The sequence below is a fragment of the Haemaphysalis longicornis genome, unplaced genomic scaffold (genome assembly GCF_048455015.1).
Source record: "Haemaphysalis longicornis isolate Haplotype H1 unplaced genomic scaffold, Haemaphysalis longicornis Haplotype H1 scaffold_2, whole genome shotgun sequence".
NCBI lineage: Eukaryota > Metazoa > Arthropoda > Arachnida > Ixodida > Ixodidae > Haemaphysalis > Haemaphysalis longicornis.
Window position 1 is genome coordinate 30,412,564 of NW_027526295.1, and position 22,949 is coordinate 30,435,512.

Genomic DNA, 22,949 nt, shown 5'->3' on the forward strand with positions numbered 1-22,949 from the left:
CTATTTATCTGTACCAGTTGCAACGTTTTGCCTCTATGTTCTAAATCGAAGTGTCCATAATTAAATCAGTTAACTTTTGCACCTCTAAATCTTCCGAGTGCGTCATCGCCGGACTCATGCTTCAACAGTAGCGGTGCTGGACCAAATTACGCCGTTGCAATATGTCTACTCCTCCCAGTCCTCGCGCCCGTGCGGAACGAAAGCTCCGCTGTCAACGAAAACTCAGGGACTTGTGTTAAGCGTACAGAAAAACTGAAGAAAAATATCCCGGGCCATCTCCACTAGCTTGAAACCTGGGGTGGGGTGAAGCAAGCAGTGTATAAGTGTATTCTTGGCTCCTTGGCGTTTTTGCCCTCGGAGATAAAACTATTGGGGGTAGAGGTATACAGGTGTGCTCTAAAAGTCTCGTGTTTTTGAAGCACGAAGTGTTCTAGCGCGAGGTGTTGAAAAACCACTGCCCCGGTGTGTTCCTTTAACACGCGTTTTTGCCCACGGAGATCAAACTTCCTAGCGCAATGCGTTGGCAAGTGAGTGCCCCGGTGTGTTCTTTTAGTGCGCGTTACATTATAGCGAGAGGCGTTGGAAAACGAGTCTCCGGGTGTTTTAGTAGCGTGACTACATGAAACGACGACGACGGCAGGAGGCACCGACAGTCAAGCCCCTAAGTGGCTTCGCCCCTAAAAAAATTGGAGAAACTTCCACTAAGTCGCGCAAGGCTTCAGCCACAATGAAGCTCGATGATTTCTTTCTATGTAAGCACTGAACGACACACCACCACGCACTGCATTAGGTTTGAAATTGTTTATTTACGCGTTCCATCATCGCTTTTCACTGTGGTAGTATTAGTAGCTATAGTCATATGAATCAATATCGTCGTCTTCCTCAATGCATGACTGGTGGTCCTGGATTGTTTTGTAAACACGCTTTCGAATTTCTTTCCAAGTAGAACGCGTCAGCGCGAGCTAGAACGGGCGGCAACTGGTTTCGCGAACTGGGCGCCGGTGGCGCGAGCTGTCTTGTGCTCCCCCTTTGAGGAGCGGACGCACGTGAGCTGCTTTCTTGTTATGTTTTTGCGAGTGCCACCGGCAAGCGTGGACGACGCCGGGCTCGTGCGGTGCGTGCTCAACAGCGCTGTAAACGGCGGGAGTTGCATGACGCCTGACGCCGCACACATTAAGGCCAGCAACAAGAGGTCCGCTGTTAAAAAATAGAAAGAGTTGCTCGTGCTTCCATATCTTGATTCCCCGTGGGAAAATGTCTTCTGAGCAATGGCTTTGGGTGGTTTATAGGGGAAGGCGACTTTTAGGAGAATGGTGTGAGCTTGGTCTTTGTAAGCTGGCTTTGCCGCATTGTGTATAAACAGTGAAGCATCGTTATCTACGGAGGGAGTATGATTACAGCGCCACTTCCTACTCTTCACAGTTACCGTCAACTCTTTCGGAGCCGTGTATGCTGCTCGCCACGCGCAGCGTCTATCTCGACCCTGCCATTTTTATGCGTACATTTGCGGGGGGTGGGAGGAGTGCGTACACGCACTCTTCCTACCCCCCACCCCACGCACTCACCAGGGACATACCCGCTCTGCCGGAGGGGGGGGGGGGGTGATTGGGAGAAAGGGGGGGGGGGGGGGGCAGACGGAGGATTTCAACGTGGACGTATCCCGACCCCATGCGACCTGAATGCTGTCTACTGCGGTAGAGCCGTTTGGGTTGGTGTGCTACGCAGGCAGTAAGAAGCCTATGATGCCGGAGGGGAACCGAAACTCCCGTGTCGGTCCCCATCGCATATTTCATGGGCAACTACAGCTGTCAAGTTGCTTTTGTATAAATCCTTAGTGAGGCCTATGCTGGAATATGCATGCTCTATTTTTGACCCTTCTGCTGTATATCTCAAAAATACTCTTTAATCAATCCGAAATCGAGCTGCTCGTTTTATTCTTTGAAATTATTCTCATCATGCAAGTGTTTCGGCGACGAAACTAACCCTTGGATTGCCTAACCTAGAATTACGTAGTAAATACTTTCGCTTGTGTCTTCTTCAAAGGATTTATTACTCTAATGAGACCCTCAAGAATAATGTCCCGGCCATCATACATTGCATCGCGCACAGATCATCGCTTCAAAGTTGAAGTTCCTCCCTCTCGCGCCAATGTTCATTTTGATTCGTTTTTATACGAACAACGAATGCCTGGAACCATCTCCCTGCCTCCATCGCTGCTATCACCCACGCAACTAACTTTAAAAATGTTGTCAATGAATTTATTTGTAACAATCACCACTCCTCTCTGTAATGCCTCCGGACCTTGAGAGGAACTGTAGTCACACCAAGATTCATTCTTCTAATAAGCAAGGGAGTAATCTCAATCGCAAATGACAAACAAACGAATTTTTTTGTACACTTCTTAGACTGCCCCCAGGACACTGATTCTTGTTTCAAGACACGTTTACAACAACCAAAACACATTTCCGTGACTTGAAGGCAGCTCAAGATATCAGGCGTTAGCCTATTCAACAGTTTGAAACACAGCTCTCAATTTCCGGGGAAAAAATGCTGCCCGAGGGTCGTAAAGTTTTTGCAAGGATTTCGGCCGGTTGCGGCCGAAGATGCCTTGAGCAAACAAAAGTTGCTAACGTGTAAACAGTCATCCACGCCAAAGGTTTACAACACATAACGAGCTGGCAGTCAGCCACAAAGAAAGCATTACGTTTTTCCTTCCCGCCGGCGCTGTTTTCACCAAAGAAAAAATGAAAAGTACATGATCAAGTTAGGCTTTTGCGCCCGCCATCGGTGAGGAACCAGAAGCCCGCGCACCTCCAACCGGTGCAGTTTCCCATCATGCAAACCGAAACTCGCCAGTTTGCGCATGCAGGGATCAGAATCAGAAATCAGAAATATGTTTATTACATGAAAAACAGGTACAGAAATTGGGTGAAGAGTCACCTGGATGATTAGCCGACATGGCTAGTCATGGATCCATAACAGAATAACTACAATAAGCAAATAAACAATCCAAACGAATTTTTTTACAATCACATATAATTTGAGCTAGGTAAATATATTTAGGTATGTGTTAACACGGTGAGGTATAATGTTCAGACATGAAAAATTCTCTTAAGGAACGAGTGTTATTTGGTTTTATTTTTATATTCAGTGGCACATTGTTCCATAGTTTGGCACTTAGGTAAGAAATACTGCGGCGACCATACACATTATGTATTTTTGGTAAATTAAGATTATATTTGTGGGCATGTCTGGTTATCTACGGTCGTAGATAACCAGATCGTAGATCGCAGAAGTGTTTGATCGTAGGCATCGAACACTTTACGCAGAGGTGAGCCGCTGACAAAGCCCTTGCACTCAAGATTGCGAATTCACGAAAGTCAGCGAATAACCCATTTTGGTTTGAAGTCCCAAATTTCGGAAGCAGGAAAGAGGGAATAACGTGTAGATAGAGTATCTCTGAGTACATTTATTATGCGAACCTGGAATACATGGTGATTTTTTAATAGAGACTGGACTTTAAGCGCGAAAAATAAAGCTTTTTGGGGCCTATAATAGGCACTGAAACGTGGCATTTAGGTATATATAGGAACCAAATAGTCTTGTTTAGGCATCTATAGACTCAATTCGTATTTACTTCAGCGTATCCCCGCGGCTAACCTTGAAGACTAACTTCGCGACGCCATCGGCCCATGGCAGTCAACTGCCGCGGCAACACGGAGTACACGGGCCTTGGTGTCATTTCTCCGTGACTCCGGCCTGAACAAAATCCTGTGACCGTTTGCCTTAACCATATCACTGTGCGTGTGCTGTGTGCGCGAACCTGCGTCGGTCGGTTCGTGTGTGCTTATTTGTGTATGCAGTGTCTGTATAAGTTTTTGTGCCACCGCTTCCTTTCACTTTTGCACCTCTCATATTCATGTGAAGTAGCAAGCCAAGCTCGCTGCCAGGCGGACTTCTCTTCATCATTAAAGGCATTCCTCCTCCTCCTTCAGGGAAAATGTCTTACTTGCACTAAGCGCAGCGCGGAAATTGCGCGACGTGGGAAAGTCATTTTATTTTCTTCGTGAAAATAAGCCACATAAGAATTACTGTTTTAAGATTTACGTGAAATGCAGTGTAATTCGTCACTAAAAGAAAGGCTTGGTAGCCAGGACAAATCAAGTACATCTCAGTGATTTGGTGCTTGAAGTTGTACCTTCTTTAAGTCGATAATTTTGTGAAAAAAGCGGCCCTCAACGTCCCTTCAAGTTGCCAGAGCGTGCTTGTACCTTAGAACGCTCCTTTATCGAAGTCCATCTGGAATATCATAACATTTGATGCTGAGAACTTTCAGCAGCTCTTTTAGCACCGGGAATCCAGGAATGTTAAGTCAAAGAGGTTAAAGCAACCGGTCCGGCCGGTATGGTGGCAGATCTGTCCTGGATCTCGCAAATGAGCTCAGCATTCTTAGAGTGGAGCCCATGCTCTCAGTTGCTATTAAGCTTTCGGCGAAGAGTGTGAAATGGGCACACGAACGTGCCACGTCACGTTCACGTGTAGCGTGGTGTAGAACATACTGTACTTAGATGCTATTGTTGACTGCAAAGCTGTTAACACCACAGGAGTGTTTTTCTAGTAGTTGTCCATTTTTAACTGAGTTCCTTAAGGTGTAACGACCTGCTATGGTGGAAGAGGCACAACCAATAACAGACACAACTGCGCCTTGAAGAAAGATCTTTACTGCTCCTTTTTAATCGTTGACAGAGCAGAGAAACCTTCTGAGCTATTCACACCGCCTAAGAATCTCATGGATATGAATCCCATTCCGTGAAGGGCAATAATTCTGTAGAAATTGCTGAACCATTCTGTCATGCAGAAGCAGATGATTAGCGAAGCTGTGGGAATAACCCCATTTTGTCACTATACCATATATATCAATTATCAGCATTATACCGCACTAAGCATTATACCGAAACTAATTATCTCAATGCTAATTGTCGAAATTTCCATAAAGGTTCGGCATGGCAGCTGACCGCTGTCAGCTGCCGTGATGCTCAGAGCGCCGAGATGCTCAGTCCTATGGGAACTTTTTCTCGTTCGTTCTTCGTGAAACGCGTGTTGCATGTTGCCAGCCAGCGATGTACCCGAGATCGCCGGCGCACGTTTGTCAAGCGAAGCATATCCACTTACGAATATTGGTTAAGATTGGCGAAAACATATTAGCAGTGGCTGAGCTCGGCTATGCCAGGATATATGCAGCGTAAGCTAAGGTTCAGCTTGTTATTCTTAGCTTTCCTCGTTGTCTAAGATTAGCCTGATTATCATGCTTACTGCTGGTTCAATGACACACACACTGTATACGCATTACGTGACACATGTATATTTTTCAAGCGGCTCCGGCGTGGTCTCACCGATCGCCCCAGAGCTAAGCTGGTTCCACAGACGCACGCCGGTGTTGCTGCCACGCACGAGCCATCGGTTCCACACACGGCCACCCCTCGCATGATCATCAAGTGGACCGGGATGCCACGTGCGGAACGGAGGTCGGCAATGACGCTCGGCGCGTGCGGTGTGTGCGAACGCTGGGCAGCGAGCAACGTTCTGTGCGCCGTGTGACGTCACTGCTACACGCGCATGCGCAACACGGCTCTGCAGGAGCCGCGCGAGAGTGCTCAACCTCGGCCAGTGTAGCACACGCTACAAAAACCTCCACCGTTCGCCGTAATCATGGCAACAGTTGCTCTGAACGAGAAAGAGACGTCATTGCGTACACTCAAGGTGATGTTCCGTGATAATTCCTTCCAAAAAATTGAAGGAAGCTTACACTTATAGCGGCAATGGTGGAGTAAATGACGTTGCGGCAGCGAAGAAGAAGCAACTCGGCTGCAATCGTGAACTTAAGTCCTCGTGACGGTCCTGAAGTTTGCGCTCAGCTTCGCTACCTTCAAATCTTACTAGTTAGGGTGAGCTTCCTATGCTTTTTTTTTCTTCTTAGAGTCGCGAATTACATCGTTTCCATTGTGGATGCCATTCGCATAACTCTTGTTTGCTTTGTTTAGTTAGGTTTCCTACCCATTGTCCTGCAAGGGTACTGTAAGTACGCGAATTCAGAAATATACAGGACTGGAAGCGTGATACTTCTACCTGGTTGCCTGTTCCCCTCAAATAATTTTCTGAGCTCCTCACTAACCCAAAGTTTTATGCAATGGCAGTCCCTTTACACACGGGGCCCTACCAAGGGCGGCAACACTCAGAGGTAAACGTTAATGGTGGTGGGTGGTGTAGCCGCAAGTAGTCGGTATTGCGAATCCCTATGATATCAAGATAGCTGCGTCCATCCCTGTTTCAGAACACCTTAGTCATGACTGCTCCCTTAGTACATCAGTGCTGACATCTGGTATTTTTCTTTCCATTTGCTTTGCTCTTTTACAGTAACAGCGTCAAAATAGAATCTCATGGACACTAAACAAAAGATGTATTATTTCAATAGTGATTGTTAAAGGAGCCATGAAGAGAAAACAAAAGTTTGTTTTATTCGAAAGATTAGGTGTTTCATAGTACCCCAAGCGCATTCCCGGAAGCAAATGATGCTTTATTCACTGAGAAATAAGGCAATTTAAGCCAAATTTTTAAATCTCCCGCTAAAATTGCACATTCCGTGACGTGAACAATGGCGTCATACGAGCCGGTCCATGAAACAGATACTTAGTATGTCGACTCCATATAGCACCCACACGCGGGAGTCGACCGAGACGGCGGCCATTTTAAAAATACTAGTAAAACGTAGTGCACCCGCAGCCCTAGTCATGGAATCGCCTGATCCGGAGAACAAAACTCTCGCCGAGGAGCTCGAGCTTGCATTTAACAACCTCACACCACTTGAACGCACAATGCTTCTAAGTGCACGAGCGGCAAGAGTTATGGGATACGCGGTGGACAGGAAAGCGACCATTCCGCGATAGCCACAACAGACGAACGCCCTGCCGTCGGCACCGCTGCCTCGTCAGCCCCGTCGCCACGGACGAATGCAGACTGGTACGTATGTGCCGTATTTTTATTACGGTTAATAATAGTTCAATTTCAGTAGCAGTATCGCTTATGCCAGTTGGCCAGTGTTGTGTATGGAAAGCCGTTCGCGCGAGCTCTCTGCTTCGACCAGAAAGATACGAGCGTCAATGCGCGGTGTTTACGACATTTTTTCCCCAAGGTCAGAGCGCTTTGACGGCGATTTGACGAAGTCGGCGACGAGCGCCAGCATGTCCCAGGAGTGAGCTAACGTAAGGGTCCCTGCCGTAATCACTTCCTCGGAAATGAAGCGAGCACACTCGTACTTCCTTTAGCTCTTTTTCTCCTCCGTTTGCAAAGTTCACAAAACGTAGCCACTTGCTTCGCCGAGGTTCGTCGTTGGGCAGCACATGAAAGGAGATCTCCTCAACGGCGGGGATGTCGGAGTCCCTCGGCGATTTGCCCGTACTACATGGGCATTTCAAAACGCACCAACGAAATTTCATTGTAAAGTACTCGAACAAGCTGAAGTTTTCAGTGGTTATAAACTGGAAACGAGCTCGTAACGACAACCGCAAGCCAACACCATTCGAAACTTCTGCGACGACTGGCACCATCTCGTCGCTTCTTGCTGTTCCTTACTCCCCTCGTTTCTATTTTTACCTTTGCTGGTTGGCGATATGACGGCCAACCTCCTGTCAAGGGACTAAGATACCAAGCCAGGTCGCGGCTGTACGTGCTGCAACGGGGTTCGTTGGCCCCTAAGAGCCTCGACCCGAAAATTCATATGCACGACGGCGAGATGTCGAGCTCGGCCGGCGGTAGTTTCGTACGCATTGGCGCACACGCTTGCGTGTTCGTTCGGAACTTCAACCGTTTACTCCACCGTTCTTTGTCATAAAAAGAATGTGCAGTATGTTTCACGGGCATTTAGCTCGCTATGCAAACTATAAGCCCTGCCTAACATGCGTTTGCTTTTGCCGGCCTCCGCCAATCGCAGAGCATTCTCGAGTGACATCATAGGTTCTGTTGCGGAAAATGAGCTGGTGGGTCGCATGGTTATTTCCTTTTTTCCTAATTATGTAGCCTTTTTGAGCGAATTTTGCGTTATAAGTGGTGTCGTTATGGTTCTAACAAAGCAATCTTTCGAATGAACCAAACTTGTGTTTTCTCTTCATGGCTCCAGGCCTCAGTAAAATATAGTAACTAAATAATTCAATGACATGACGAATTTAAATTTGGAAATTGAATTCACTTGGCTCTGCAGCTGTTTTACCCTTCTCTCAAGCCTTCGTTAATTTTGGCATGGTGTATGGTAGGAAGTTATGAAGGCATTCATAGTAATCTGCAGTATATAGATTTGTTTGAAACAACAATCACTTTGGGTATCTGAGCCCAAAATTTGGACGCATTTCTTAGGTGCACTGCGAGCGGGTCTATCATTTTTTACTTTGCGCGATGATGCCAGGCAATAAAGAGAAATTTTGAAAACGCCAAATAATACCGGCGTACTTGCACTGTGCGACACTGTCAGAACCCTTCAGTACCTTCAAAACCAATTGTGCAAATTTGGCGCTTGTCCTGCCCCCATCTCGTCGTCTGTTTATTACTGAGATTGTTTTCTGTGTGGTTATGCGAAGCAATCTCCGCTCTGCTGCTGAAGAAACAGTTGACTAAAAAGAGACATCACCCGCCGACTCCGATATGATAGCGCTGTGGAAGAAAGCTGATAAGCTAACACAATAGTACAAGACCAACAAAAAAGATCTCAAACCGTCCGTCATATCAGAAATACCTACAAGTTCACGCAACACGGGGAAGAACTCAGTAGAGCCCAATAGGTGTCCACCTGTGAGGGACTCAGCAAAGTTAAAGGCATGAGGCAGCTCTGGGGAATCCTTCAGAAAATGCTTAACACAGGCAGATGTTCTTTCCAGCTAGAAACCCTTGCTTTCCACCAAGACGCCGAAAATTTTGAAGAAGAAATTATCAAGTCTTTTTTTCTTCCGCCAGCCCCACGCCACCTGCTCCCATCGAAACCTCCAAGATAGAGTCTACAAACACAGAATTAAACGCCCCCTTTGCGCTGGGAGAACTTCAGTTCGTCCTTAAGCATGGCAAACGCAACCCAGCAAAGGGACATGAGGGTACCACTTGAAAGATGTTGCGAAACCTATCCGATGAACAACTGAGACAGCGCTCCTGAAAATTATAAACGAGGAGTGGGTCCAGGATGTCGTTCCGGACCACGTATGCGTTTCAATTATTAACCCAACACCTAAAACAAGAAAGGACCCGACAAAGGTCACCAATCTCCGCCCATATGGCTGAAACTAGCCATATGCACTAAAATGAAAGCAACCCTTCTTTACCACTGTTCCTCTTCAGGTGTGGGCACAAAAACTGCTTGCTGTTCTGCCTAGCGCATTGCCCTTGGGCCACACAAAATGCGACAAAAGGACCCCTTTCAGAGGACAAGCACTCTGATCTATCGCTATTTTCTATTTTGTATGAATCACTTTCAGCGGTGAGTTCGTTGATCTAAGCTGTTGATATTGGTGATCAACAAATAGTTCTCATTGTACTAATGGGGTTGCTCAGCGAACGATGAAAAAAATGCGGCAGATCCCGAAAATATCCGCGTGTTGATCCAGATCAGTTATATTACACAAAAAAGAAAAACATGTAACGTAACAGTTCGCGACACTTAAACAAGTACGCGCAACTTAACACGCAGGTTCTCATCATAAAATCTTCAGCGCTGGAAGTGACAGAAGGCAATGATGGTTCAAAAAAGAATTTCCCCCAGTGCACAAGAATAGCAGGCGTTAATGTTCTTAGTCATCAACAAAATGCTCTCTCATTTGGCCTGCTGGGAATGGCTAATACGATTTCAAGACACATAAACGATCACCTGATAAATAGTACATGCGAGAATCAGTTTATAACCGCATCTCGTCATCAGCTATCCCAGGCGTTTTGTGTTAGGTCGGGGGGGGGGGAAATCATAGGCACGTATGACGGAAGTCTTGGCTCCATCAATTGTCTACCACCAACAAAATTTGCAATGTGTATTCTTCTCCTGTTCGGCGGATACCATTTGGTTCCACCGGCCACATGTTAAAACAGCAATTAACACTCGTCTTCTGCGCACGTACATACCGCGATATGTAAACAACCACTTTCCTCATGAAGCGTGCACGGGATATCCCTCGCGTTCGTCGGCCATGAAGGGATGAAAATGCTAAAAATCGAAAGAACTTCGTTTATAGAGGAGAATTACGGTACGCATCCGCACAGTTCACAACGTAGCACTTCTTGCGCACATCTCGAAGTCACCGTCACAGCATAACTACACCAGATTTGTCTGCTTGGCTGCCCGCCGTGTAGCCTGAGACGCACCCACGCGACCTTGCAGTAGCTTTGTTACAGGTGGAGTTCCTCTATATAGCTCCCCTACACAGGAACTCTAGTTGCAGGGTCCCTATACTGCTACGCTATCTCTTTCCCTTCGCGCCCTTTGATTCTCTAGGCTACAATCACCCGACACTTCCCCGCTCTTGCGTCGCCAAGCATACAGCACATTTAGAGGGAGCGCACTTTCCTACTACTTTGATTCCTGTTTCTGCAATTGCCATACTAAAATTAGTCACGCACGTTCCGGCACATGCTTCTAGGACGCGTTTCCAGTTTGACGACCACAACGCATTTATTACGCGCACCTTCATCCTTTTCTTTTCGCGGCTTTTAAGTGCGAATGCACTTTATACCAAACCATCCACCGCCGGCGGCGGCGGCGGCGGCGGCGGCGGCGTCCGCAGTGCTCCTCTATATTTAAAAAAGAAACAGCATCCGGCGCCAGGTTTCGGTCCGAGGACTTTGCGGCCGCAGCGCGACCCTCTACTGACCAAGCCACGGACGCGACGCTGATATCAGTGTTAGTGACGCGCCTTATATCTTTAACGCATTCAAACTACGTCGTCAGCGGCGTGCGTTGGCGACTCAGCGGCGTTATAGCGGCTTGATAACTGCGTGGTGTACACGTGATACTACAAACCCGATGGAAGAGATGGAAGAGAAGGCGGCGAGGCGGTGGGCTGCGGGGGCCGAGCGCAAGCGCCGCAAGCGGGCCGACAACCGTGCATTCGCACTTTCACATTCTCCCCCTCGGGGAAATGCGGGGGAATTTTTTAACTGAAACTTTACATGGCTAGGGTTCCGGGCACTTTGCATTTGCATGTGAACAAAAAAATGGCTTGCGGCAGAGGCAAATTCATACCCGAATGTTAAGTATAAAATGACTGTAACGCTTCTCTTGTCAATACTTTCCTAAAGAGAGTTGTATGAGAACCAGTAGCCGCTACTAAAAAGACTCTGTCATTAAGCAAAGTTTTATTTACTTACAAGAATTAACTTACAGTGAAGTGTTAACCGTTACAGAATTCTCGTCGGCTGTGAATATATCGGCATCCACAGGAGGGGTAGGTTTACAGAAAACAGCCGTAAACGTTTTTCTGCTATCTAAAATACCCCTAAACAAAATACAGTGGAAATGCAGTGGAAAAAAAGCCTCGATTAACCGGTGCGATTTCATGCCTGAACCGCGGTAAGGGTCGAACACATGAGCGGAGAGGGCCGCGTATCCGCACGGGTACTCGCACTCTGGAAACCGGTCCGCCGGCGGCCAGGAGCAGGCATGAAGGCCCGGTTTGGGATGTAGGAATAACGCGCGCGGGAACGCGTCTCTCTCCGCGCATGTTGCCCCTACGTTATACCACGACCCACGCGAAGCGCGCTACCTACCGGCGGACGAAATGAAAATGCTGCGGGCCTTTTCCGCAGACGTTGAGCATAGCTTTTTAAAGCAAAGATTTCTAGCTCTACTAGCCACCGGTTCTTTCGAGGCGTGCGGGACAACAAATTCCCAATACGTCGGAGGCGGCGGCGGGGGGAGGGAGGGGGGGCAGAGGGTTTCACTCACGGAACATACGAGTAGAGATGGCGCAGCTATTTTACCCAGCGTTCCTTGCGCGGAAGTGCCTGCTCGACTGCGGCGGCGTCGCCTCTAAGGCTTTGCCGTCTTATTTAGCTACGGTTGTATTGGGCCGGTTTTGGTGCAGCTCACGTCCACTGCGCTGTGCCTTCGCACGGCTTGATTAACTTGTTCGACAGCACCTCCTGGATAACCCGGACCCGACGGAATTATTTGGCAGTACGGCAAACATACGTTAGGAATTGGTTTCCAGGGAGGGAAAACAAAATATAGAGACCACAAACAGACATCTGGCCACTGAACAAACGCTAGAGAAACGCACTGCTTGCCACGAATGGGACTCTGTTTTCTAAATTCGTGAATACCAATTCGGTTGTGTTTTAACAGGTATTACAAAAGACGAAAGAAGCAACTGATTCGGATAAATGGTGATTAGAAAAATTTTCTCAGCTTTGTCGCCATTCTCAAGCTTGCTAAACTAGTTTAAATCGGCATAAATGGGAGTCACTAAGCTCACATGCCGCAGTGGTTCGGTGTCGGCGCTTGTGTTGCACGGTGGTGTAGTCCAAAGTTAGCACATTAGGATGGCTAGGTTCCGCTGTCTCACCTTTCGAAAGACGCATTTCTCCGTTTTCTTTCTCCCGACACACGGCCGGGCTACAGCGGCGGAGTCCGCCGCTCTAGCTCGGCCGTGGCTGACGCTGCTGCTGTCTTCGGGACGCCACCACAGCAAGTTTTAGCCACGTGTGTGAATTAAAGCGACGTCGAATGGGCAAGTGTTGTGGGTGTCGTTTATAGCTTTGCTTTCCAACCACCTTCACAGCGTGCATTTGAGCCAATTTTTTTTAGTGATTTAAGTTTCTAAACCCTGCAAAGCATTAGTTTGTAGTTTTGTACATTAGTTTGTACTGAAGTTTTGTGCTCATTCGTCACGCGAAAGTGTATTTAGAAGCCTAGTGTATTTTGTGTAGAAGTGTATTTAGAATTGAACACGACTCTAACTTTACGCCGCGTTTTATCGACTTTTCGTGATTACGTAGTTCACACTGAAGTTGCAAGTTTTGTGAGACTCCTGCTTGCTCTCAATTCACGGGCTCAGTACGAGAGGAAAACGGCCAGCCACATGTCTGCTTGATATCATAAGGCTTCAGTCATTACACGTGTTATACGTTATTACAAAGCCATACTCCCTCTCAGTACGACATGATGACAAAATAAATACATGAACTTTCTCCAACCATATGTGATGTGCAATTATACAGCTTCGCTGGTAATCCACCATCACGGCGTGGAATGGTTCCGTTAGTTCGCCCCGTTACAAACGGAAAAGGCCATTTAGAGGAAAAGTTGATCGATTCATTGGTTGTAGGGTTTAACGCGCCGACGCAACACGGGCGATGAGGTGCGCCGTAGTTGGGGCCTCCGCATTAATTTTGACCACCTGGGTATCTTTCACGTCGCCGAAATCTCGTACGCGCGGGTGTTTTTCTTTTTGCCTCCATCAGAAAAGTGGCCGCCAAGGCGGGGATTTAGAGGAAACGTATTTTGCTCGTGGTCACTTTGCTCGTACAGTAGTCCTCGTTTGGCATCAAAATGCCTCTGGTCAGGCTTTTGAATGCTTAAGCGTAAATTTACTTGGTAGGTCCATAATTGATTGATTGATTGGTTGATTCATTGGTTGATCGATTGACTGTGAGGTTTAACGCGGGGACGCTACACTGCCGATGAAACGCACAGGTAGGTTCAAAATGCGGCGCCTCTGGTGCACAGCCGCAACAGAAAATAGCCAACATTGCATACAAAATGGTTGACGGATGAAAGAACATAAACCAGGGTGATTAGGGTCACACAAAAGCTTTACAAATTACAGCCAGGGCGGGGTTTCAACCTGCGAACTCCGAAATGCGAAACTAGTAAGCTACGCCATTTCACCTCGGTGAATACAGGCGAATGAAGTGGACCTATGGCGTTGTGGCATTCGGCTTAAAACCAGGTCTTAGAGACATGCCCTTGGGTTTATAAAAGTAATTAGGCCATGTTGATTACAGAAGTAGCAATGGGAGAGTATCACAATGCGTTCCCTGTAAATGTCTTCTTTGATTGAATATTCCTAGGTTGGAATGTGCTGAGTCACAGTGACACACAGAAGAAATAGACGAAAACGATCCTATGAATCTGTTGTGGCCTTTAGTATTGGAATGTGTGGTATCGACGTCTACCAAGGCGTATATAGGCAATTTGTTAATCGACCAGATTTGCGAGAAATCTCCAAGCTGGTGTGAGTATCTGTGAAAGTTGTACATACATCTCAATGCAGCCGTACAGCTACACAGGTGAGCTTTACACCTTTCGCAAAACCTTCGCCGTTGACGAAGAATTCGTACTGATCCAGGATCTGAACCTGGGACTACCGCCTATCTAGGGAAGTCGCGCTAGCAACTGAGATAACCAGGAGGCCAGCCGTTTGTAGCGTCAGAGAGGAATTTGGTCGACAACTCAAAGTAATGAAGAGGTGTTAATCTACTATATTTAGGGCAAATCCTCAAGGTGGAGTAAGTTTCTGCTATAGCAAATTCGACATGCACCACACTTCGAGTTGTTGATCAATTCCCTCTCGCGCTACAAACGGCTGGCCTCCTGGTTATCTCAGTTGGTAGCGCGACTTCCCTAGATAGGCGGTAGTCCCAGGTTCAGATCCTGGATCAGAACGAATTCTTCTTCAACGGCGAAGTTTTTGCGAAAGGTGTAAAGCTTTTCTTTGTTTCTTTTTTAATTGCGAAAGTTTCCTCTGCAGCATAAAATGGTGGAGGCGAGTTTGTTTAAATGTACGTAAACAGGAAGTTTTAGCTAAGAAAATCTAAAAGGCCCCGGTGATACGGCCCAAAGAGCCAGCGTCTGTAGTCGGGAGGCCGGCCTGGGTTGAGTCCCACACTATGTAGTACTTGCAGTCTGGAACGTTGGAGGCCACTGCAAGTGCACAGAAAATGGTGAATGTCTGCGGTTGATGCCGACGTGGTGCAAAATAAACATGTCCGGTCAAACGGAGCCCGTCGATCCGGGGGCCAGGTGTGGGTGACAGCTGGGGTAAGAGCAGCCCCGACGCGAATCTTTCGTAGCGCCACCTCTTCACGGCGGGTGAGCCCACCAGGGAGGTTTGATCCACACGTTGGAATAAGTGCGCGTGTGGAGCGCCGAAGGTATTCTTTGTCGGTGGCCAACTTTGACATTGCGTCCACTGGAAATAAGGGCAGTTGATGCGTCGTTGGAGGTATACGAGCCGCCGCATCCGCCTGTAGCTGTCCAGGGGTCTACGTCCTTTGGGAGCAAGTAATGATCACTCTGAAACCTTGCATTGAATCTGTAAAGATGTTGACAGGTTGTGATTGGTCTGGCCTCAGCAGCTCTATTGCCATCAAGGCGTCGAAAATCGCTTTGAGCTCAGCAAGTGTTGACTGGGGCCTCTGAGGGGCGTAGTAATGGCAGGTTTGACAAAACTGCATGGCTGGATTTACGACGGCTGTGATAATAAGGCTTCCTGAAATACTGGGGTCGACGTAAAACGTATCTTGGCCAGTACTGGATAAGAGTTGCGGCGCAACACGGCTTGCCCGACCCAGAGGCTTGCAGTCAGTAATTAATATTCGGGTCCAAGGAGGGGGTTCTATAGAGGATCTGGCGGCGTGTTAGTTTGGAGTCTCATATACCACCTTAAAGCAGCCACAGATGTGTACACCTGCGCTTTAAGAGATCGTGCCTGTCGCCGCAGGTAGTAGTCCTCATGGCTTCTCTATTGATGGCCTCTAGACGATCCCATTCCGCCCTTGTCATGTACTGAAACTGAGCCTGGTACGGGATACGTGGCTGCGCGATTGCACGCACAAGAATCCGAGCCATCTCTGTGCGAGCTCCTCCCTATTTCTTGGAAATCCGGCGAACTAGATGTAATAGCTGAAGGGTGCGCCGGCGAGCTTCTCGGAGCCATGGTGTAGCTGAGCCGGATGCCGCAACTTCCAGGCCAAGGATGCGGTGACAAGTAACTTCCGTCACTGGCTCGCCATCAAGATTTAGTAAAATGGGTCGTTTTTTTTTAGTTTTTGTCGAGCCCTTCGAGTTCCGACGATAAGTAACACGGTCTTATCTCGGGATAGCATGAGTCCCACGCGTTTGCACCACGTGTCAACCGAATTTACAGTACTCTGAAGAGCGTGTTCTTGATCCGCAATGGCTGGAAGTGTCGACCAGAGTGTGATATCATCCGCAGAGACGAGGCATTTTAGATCTTTCAATGCCCCTACTGACCAAGCGAGCGGGAGAAGGGCAAGGTTGTACAGTATGGGTGCCAGGACCGAGCCTTGTGGTACCCCGCGGCATGTTGAAAAGGAGCCACCCGCCTGTCCTGAAAATCTAATTAAAAATGTGCGGTGTGTTAAAAACGACTCTATAAAGGGCACCACAGGCGCCAGGCACCCAAGCCAGCGCAGCATTTGTAGGATTTTGATGGCTCACATTGTCGTACGCTTTCTTCACATCTAGGGCAAGAATAAAACAAATACGATAAGTACGTCTTCCTATGAGTACGGAAGTAAAGAACGCTTCAAGGCCGTCCTCTGCGCCGATGTGGGGCCGAAAGCCGATCTGAGAGGGATGGTACCAACCCATGCCCTCAAGCCACCATGTGAGCGTTGACGCTAGCATACGCTTAGCCAGCTTGCATAAGGTACACGTCAGAGCAATCGGCCGTAGATTGCTGAGCCTATCCGGTGGTTTTCCTTCTTTCGGGACGCCTATGATTTCTGCGTGCTTCCAGAAAGTGGGTACGCCTCCAGAGGCCCAAGCTTCGTTTATAGTGGTCAGTATGACCTGAAGATACTTCTCTGTGCAGTTCTTATACACTTCGTACTGTATGCCATCGGGGCCCTGTGCCTTATGTGTTCCTGCTGAGTCGATAGCTGCCAACAATTTGGCCATGGTGAAGGGGAAAACAAAACCAGATGCCTCTTCCATGGGAAGGGGTCGGCCTGCCTCAGGGGGAAGGGGTGAAGGTCCCCCAAAGGACGGAGGAGGCGTGTCATAATTTGGGAAAAAAGCCTTCATTGCCTCCTCCGCAAATTCTTGCAAGGAGAGACCCGAATCAAGGTAAGCATTGTCCAAGGGGTTCTGCGGCTTGTGGCGTTGTTCTATTGCCTGAAACGTGCGTCATATTAAGGCTGTGTTTGCGGAGGGACCAAGTGAAGCACACAAATTCATCCAGCGAGCCCTGGAAAGGCGTCGTTCATGTATTCGCGCTTGGGCTGTCAGGTGATTAAGGTGGATCTTGGCACTCTCAGATGACGGTTGGCGGGCCGCAGTCAGTGCCGCGCGACGGCGGGCGACCCACAATCGGAGCAGATGAAGGTCAGGCGTAGGTCGGGCTTTATCTACCCAACAGATGTGCGTTGATGCATCCAGTACGCTTTGTAGGATAGAAATCGGGTCATCAGTCTCTTGTTCGAGTGGGGAGAGCTGTGATCGGAACTCATCCCAATAGATGACCCAGCAGCGTCGACTAAGTCGCGGCACCGGTCCTGCAGCAAGCCTAATATAAATGGGATGATGATCACTCTCCCAGCAGTCGAACTGCCATGAGGGCGCACCGTGCCCAAGCCACCAAGTGAGGTCCGGAGAGTAAGACGGTGCGTGAGGATCTGTTTGCCGACGAATGGGGCTGAGAACATCATTTAGGAGTTGAAAGTTCGCACCCCTAAATGTGTCTTCATCCAGCTGACCTCTAGAGCTGTTCCTCGGGTACCCCCAGGATCCATGCGGAGCATTAAAGTCTCCACACACCAGAATCTGGACTCCACGGAAGTTGTGGCGGTGATGTGAAAGCCAGCCTAACCGAATTCGACTGGCATGACCACTGCTCGGTGGAGCGTAATAAGATACGAGAATCACATCTGAGTTGGACAGGCGAACTCGCACAGCTACCACCTCTTGCCAAGCGGTGTACAACGCGGGAAGAGGTACCTGGGCTTGTGGCAAGTGGGAACGTACGTATACAACTGCTTTGCCAGGGGGGATGTCCGGACGCACACCCCGGTGGTCCCGAATGCTTGGCGACGTATGTAAACTGAACTCCGATATTTAGCCGCGCCTCCATTGAGGTCGATTGGGAATTTTCTCTCGCATAGGTAATTTCTACATGCTTATTGCAGAAGTAGCAATTAGTGTAACAGCAAAGTACGTTAACACCGCTGATTATCATCTTTGCATCGCGATGCGAAAGGGCGGTCTCTACGAGTGACAGTAACGAAAACAAGAAAAGAGACGCCAAAGGAAAACAGTGATGACAATAATCGTACGACACATTCGGAAACTGGGCACTCATGATTTCCCAATCACTGCATCGTTCTCACAATTCTTTTCCATCTATCTGCATTATAACCATGCAAGCGCTGACTACTCTTGCTCCTTCATACCCTTGGGGGTTCAGCTTCTTTCTCGTGCACACGTTCTCGCTCGGGAACACCACCTTCAGTGGCGGTTAGCGTAGTACGGGGATTTTGTCAATGTGAGATATTTCGCTTTGTTTCACGCATAACCTCTGCAACAAAATCACTTGGTGAAATATCTTTGGTGCAGTTATCGTTGCTGCAACTTTTTTCGGCTAGCATAGCTATAACCCACGGCCGAGAAATATCATTGGTGCAGTACCGTAACAATCTCTGTTTCAGATTAGGGGGAACTTAAAACCTGAAACTATGATACATGGCATGTTGGAGGGCTGCGGAATGATTTTCCCTTGGGTATCTTTGACACGGGCGGAAATCTCGACACAGTGGTATTTTTTTTTTGTTCCTCGCCTACTCCATGAAAACGGGCAGCTGTTCGCGGGTTATTGAAACAGGGGGCCCAGCAGCTGGTTATATTTCGTTCCGAGATACATACAAGCCCGGAACTTCCTGTGCGAAGGAAAACGTTAATTAAACGTATTCATATGCCGCAACCACCCACCTCTGAATTGCTTTAAAAATATTAAGACACGTTTATTTATAAAAAAAATGCGCAGATGTGACCTAAGAGAATTTGTTACAATAAAAGTAGTTGAGGGTTGTAGAAAAACACTGTCACTGCCGAGCTCAAGCCCGGGGAGGTCATGCCAAGACCCGCGATTATACCCCTGTAGGCTAATGAGGCAGCCCGTGGGTGAATTTTCAGCAGTTTCATAAAAGAGTAGAAGGCGTGTTTCAAGCGAGGCAGTAGTGGCGCGTGGTGCGCACAGGAAATGGCGGGCTTCTAGCCACAAAGGAATGAAATTTCGCCAGCAGCCGAAGTCATAGCCACTGGGACACCGCCGCTACAGTGTACAAGAACAGAGAGGTGTGTCGTTCGGATCCGATTGAGAAACGGGGGAGGGGTCCCTTTTCCGATTCAAATTTCTTTAGAGGAACTGCTGTTGTACGCACCTCCCCTGGCGGCCGCTGCTTACCAGTTGGTTTTAGAAGTTTTGTTTGTTAAATAATCCCTATTTATAGCACTAAATGGTCTTATTTTTTACTTCCTTACCTAACATTTTATAAATCCTGCCAAATAACTCTTCTGTTTGATTTTAAAATTTTTAGGGGCACTGGTTGCAATAGGAGTTCTTTAGGAAACGCTGCGCTCTATACACTTTTTTCGTCGCAAAAGCGGTCCACTGCTTTTTCCCCCGCCGGGCACACGTACACTGTACCGCCGCAGATGGCAATTAGTTGCTTTTCGCTGCAATTAGGACACCACTGGTTGTCAGTTGCTGTGATCTTATCGGTTTAGTGATGTACATACCAGGAACTCTTCCAAGCTTTTGTTCAAATTTTGTGCTTCCGCAAGTTTTGGTGCGTTTTCTAGCAACTCTCATCATAATTCATGCCAGTTGATGTGTTGTTACGCCTGTGCTAGAGCCCTGAAGTTTCTTTTCCTTGGTGTTGATCCTAAAGGCGTATCAAGCAGCGTGAAATTATTACAAAACAAGGTCCCTCTTTCGGTTGGCGACGGTAGAGGTCTAAGCGTAACCTTGGGTCTAACGTCAAACCTTCCACAGCGCTGTTGGGATCGCGAAGCAAGGAAGATATTGCTACGGGAGTCAGATGGGCAGTATCACACAGTGCCTTCACCCAAGTACGACGGCAGTGACGAAGTGGCTGGCGCGTACCTTGCGCGAGCTCTGTCATGACCGCCGTTACCTAATGTAAATATGTCGGTCATCATTATTTACCATGATTCGCGTCATCTGTTCTTCCACCATGTAATAATATTAGGCAAGAATGTGCTTTTTGACTCGCCTTCTACTTCTGTAATTAGCCTGATCAGAGCATTCGCGCAAGCCTCAGTACACGCCTCTAACGCATCTAACTCGAATGTAAGAGCGCAACCATTACGTTCATATTTATCATTACGTCCATACTGGCCTTGCTATTTGGCAGTGTCGAAGTGCCCTTTTCAGCAATAATGTTAACTGAAACTTGATTGACGTCCACGTCGCACATGTTTCAGCTTCCTGGCTATCAATCGTTTTTTCGTCGGTGCGGAGTCACACTTTTGCTCAGTTGTGGCTGAGCCTGTAGACGAATTCCCTGATATAACTTCCGGCTACGAGGTGTTAAGAATGCATAGCCATAACAGCATGTTTTGCGTCATGTACAGATCATCATTAGAGGACGCAAGTTGATTTCTTCTGTTTGTTGAAGAGCTTCTTAGTTATGCATTAGAAGAATAATTCAATCTTATCCTAGGTGGTGACGTCAATATAAATACAGTTTCGTCTTCCCCGCCACAACAAGATTTTCAATTTGTAATCACAACTTGTGGTTCTTCAAACTTAGTATCTTCTGCAACGTGCGCGACTATCGAAGGCTCTTGGATTGTAACCCCTCTTAGATTTATTCATTTCAAACATTAATGCTGATTTTTTAGAGGTCGACGTTGTGTACACCGATATTAGTGACCATCTCGGTGTCATATTATTAGTGAATAGAATCCATCGCGAAGCTAGTAAAACTCGAAATCCGGTGTTCATCCGGTGTTCATTCGGTGTTCATCCTGTGTTCATTTGGTGTTCATTCAAATCTCGAAGCATTTCGCCAAGCTATTGCTCAAGAACCTTGGAACGGCGTTTACCGAGCAGAAGCTAATGACTCTGCGTACATTGCTTTTACAGCAACATTTGAAGCATTTTACCATGAGCACTTCTGCAACAAAAAAAATGATGCCGCCATCCAAAACACAAAAATCGTCGCTAACACCTGAGCGTGTTGGTAAGGTTAAACATAAACATGCCTTGCAAGCGCAATTTGAGAATCTAAAGATCGAGCCCTGGTAAGCCAGTATAAGAAATGTTGAAACAGTCTAACAAGCCAGCTTCGGGCGGCTAAATGTGCTTATTTCGTAGGAATCTTTAGTGGCCCACCCAATCATAAAGTTATGTAATCTGGTGCAAATCAAATGCGTTGTCAAAGACTATTTACAATACAGGTATTTGTGTCTCATAATATATAGAAACTTTTAGGAAATTCCATACCATAGGCGTTTATGGAAATATTCTTGCTAAAACCTCAGTTCAATGACCGTGACAGCTGCAACAGCTACATTCACTTGCTTCGCGTGAACGCGTTTAGTGACAAACTATTTCTTTCTCCAACTATCAGTTTAGAAGTTCTTTCGTGCATCAGCGATATAGGTACAGTGCAGTCCCTTAGCGCCGATGGTATCCAGATTTGCCCTGTAAAGTATGTCCTTGCTATTACGCGCCCTGTTCTTACCCACTTTATAACTTAATAGTATCTACTTGGAGATCCATAGGAGGTCCATACTAATAATGGGAGATTCATGGAGAGGCCTTTGCCCTACAGTGGGCATAGATAGGCTGCTGCTGCTGCTATTGATGATGATGGATACATACGAATACCTACAGGCATATTTCCCAAATAAATCAGGCTTCGCGTGTTGTTCCAATCTTGAAGCACGGTGATAAGGGGGCACTAAAAAACTATAATCCCATTTCCATATTTCCAGTGTTTTCGAAAGGTATCACAAAATTAATGCAGGCCATATCGCTATCATTTTTTACTCCCCACAATTTGTTTCAAGATTTGTAACATTAGTTTTGGAATCATCGCTCTAACGAAACAGCCCTTTTGACTAAAACAAATACCTATATTTGCATTCAGTCGCAAAGGAATGGTATTATGCATATACGTGTATTTCTTCAAGGAATTTGGTTAACTGATCATTCCATCTTTCTTAGCAAATTAGAACACTACGGTGTGCGCCGAAAAGCACACTAGCTTCTAGAACCATATCTTTCAAGCAGGGCACGATTCGTTGACACCAAAAAGCAATATCCGTCGTGTTTGGTGTGCCACAAGGAATCATTCTGGAGCCACCTTCATTTTTGATCTGCACAAGTGACATTATACACTGCAAAGACAACGGAACGTTCGTTTCATATGCTGATTACAAGACAATTTTTATGACAGCGAATTCGGAAACAGAAATAGAAGCGTTGGCTAACAAAACGCTGTCTGACCTGAATGCCTGGGCCTAAGTGAATTCTATAAAAGTATTCCTTCCAAAACACAAGTTATTTTGTACATGCCTACACGAAAACCACTCATAACGAAACTAACTCTGTTTCTGGACTTTCAGCTGTTAGAGATGGTAGATTCTGTTAGCACCCTTGGGGTACATTTTTCAAAGCGCCTTTCATGGAACGAACATGTAGATAGCCTGCATTGAAAGGTTTCATCTGCCAGTGGTGTCCTCGCACGAATGTGGCGTATCCTCCCTAAAAATGGGAAAATTATGATCTACAATGCATTAGTATACTCTGTTTTGTTGTACTGCAGCATAGCGTGGTGTACTACTGGTGTGACATATTTGCGCAAGCTGTATTTACTGCAGAAAAGAGCCATAGGACATATTGCTATTGTACAATATATTTCTTCTACAAAAC